Source organism: Dipodomys ordii, unplaced genomic scaffold (assembly GCF_000151885.1).
Source record: "Dipodomys ordii isolate 6190 unplaced genomic scaffold, Dord_2.0 Scaffold44, whole genome shotgun sequence".
Taxonomy (NCBI): Eukaryota; Metazoa; Chordata; class Mammalia; order Rodentia; family Heteromyidae; genus Dipodomys; species Dipodomys ordii.
The window spans coordinates 7,795,130-7,797,096 of record NW_012267260.1 but is presented as its reverse complement, the minus strand read 5'-3'; the positions used below and the strand labels follow the sequence as shown (position 1 = coordinate 7,797,096).

General features: G+C 38.1%; 1 protein-coding gene and 1 pseudogene across 1 annotated transcript in view; one reads left to right on the top strand and one right to left on the bottom strand.

The window, feature by feature from the left end:
• The window catches only part of Znf318 (zinc finger protein 318), a 61,114-nt gene that overhangs the window by 16,365 nt on the left and 42,782 nt on the right, over positions 1–1,967 (bottom strand). The gene's annotated exons all lie outside the window — the stretch shown is intronic.
• Positions 156–1,865, top strand: LOC105987694 (annotated as a pseudogene).

Below are 1,967 nucleotides of genomic sequence, written 5' to 3'. Positions count from 1 at the left end.
ATTCTGTATTTATAAAGTAATATTTGTACCAGTTTCAAGTGGTAGAGCGCTAGCCTTGAGCTGAAGAGCTGAGGGACAGTGCCCAGGCCCAGAGTTCAGGCCCCATGACCGGAAAAAAAAAAATAAAAAAAAAGAAAGAAAAGTGGCTAAAGAATATGAGAAAAGTTTGGGATCCCAGTAAATACCAGTTCTTGTGTAGTGACCATTTAACTCCTGACTCTTGACATCAGATGGGGTAACTGTTATTTAAAACAAACTGCAATTCTAACAATATTTTCTTTGCCTGAAGACTATAAGGGAATAGAATCTTGTTAAAAAAAACTCTCAGAAGAAAAAAATGGGAGATGAGAAAGAAATGTACCTAAAAGCTAAGTGTGAAGAATCATTTGCATCAAATGAAATAAAGAAAAATACAGATAAAATAGATATACTCCCTGAAGAGACTTACTTGATTTGCCTGCCAAACTGAAGCCACCAACTCCTAAAATAGCAAGTATTCAAACTAATATACTAACTCTTAATCTGGTTAAACAATATACTGAAAAAACAAATTCTGTCTTGGAAACATCCATTAACCAAGATTTAGGTGTAAGTGATTTCCACACATCTTTTACGAATCTAAATTCCACAACTATTACTTTAAAAACTTCAAATTCAGAAGGTATTCACCAGCCTTTGGAAACCCAAAAAGTGCTTGAAATAAGTACAAGTCATTTTGCTAGTCCTAATTCCATTGAAATTGTCAGTATAGGAAAACCAATTCTTAATCAGCACAGTTGAAGAATTATGCACAAATAATCTGTTATTGCCCTTTTTGTACCCACACAAAATTTTTTTTCCAGTCCTGGGGCTTGAACTAAGAGCCTAGGTGCTGTCCCTGAACCTCTCTGTGCTCAAGGCTAGCCCTCTACCACCTGAGCCACAGCGCTACTTCCAGCTTTTTCTGTTTATGTGGTACGGAGGAATTGAACCCAGGGCTTCATGCATGCTAGGCAAGCACTCTACCACTAAGCCACATTCTCAGGCCCCACAGAAAATTTTAAACCTGCAGTTAATTATTTTATCCTATTCCCAAATGAAAACCATAGAAATGGTCGGGCGCCGGTGGCTCACGCCTGTAATCCTGGCTACTCAGGAGGCTGAGATTTGAGGATCACAGTTCAAAGCCAGCCTGGGCAGAAAACTCCATGAGACCCTTATCTCCAATAAAGCACTAGAAAACCGCAAGTGGCGCTGTGGCTCAAGCTGTGAGGGCTCATCTTGAGCTGAAGAGCGAAGGGAAGGTGTCCAAGCCCAGAGTTCAAGCCCCATGACCAACAACAAGAAAAGAAAACCATAGGAATGGAATACATAGATACTAAAGACTCCTTATATAAGAATATAGACCGCAGTGTAGACATTTTACAAACTGAACACTCTTACTGCAGACAAGACATAAATAAGGAACATCTTTGGCAAAAGGTCTCTAAGCTGCATTCAAAGATAACTTCTTGAGCTACAACAGCAAAGACTCTAGGAAGATTGAAGACTTTGGAAGCTCTTATAAGCCAGCTAAAACAGGAAAACTATCTGAAGAAAAAAACAAAATTATAGAAAATCACTTCACCACATATGAAGTTACTGTGATAGAGTAAAAAAGTTTTAAGGCTATAGAAGCTATTTTGAGTAAACAAAATTATATATAAAGGGAGTTTCTCCTACAGATAGTTTTTATCTTAATGAAACTATGCAAGTTGTTATGAACTACATTCTGTTTCTGTAATGCCTATAATAAGAGAAAAACTGGAGAGTTATGGGGCTGACTTGATACTTTTCCAAATTATAGTAACACAGTGAATAAATACAATAAGACAGTCATAAAATGAGGGAGCAAAGAAATTATCAAAACAGCCCAAAAGGGCTGGGAAGTTGGCTCAGTGGTAGAGCGCTTGCCTTGCACGTATGAGGCCCTGGGTTCAATTCCTCAG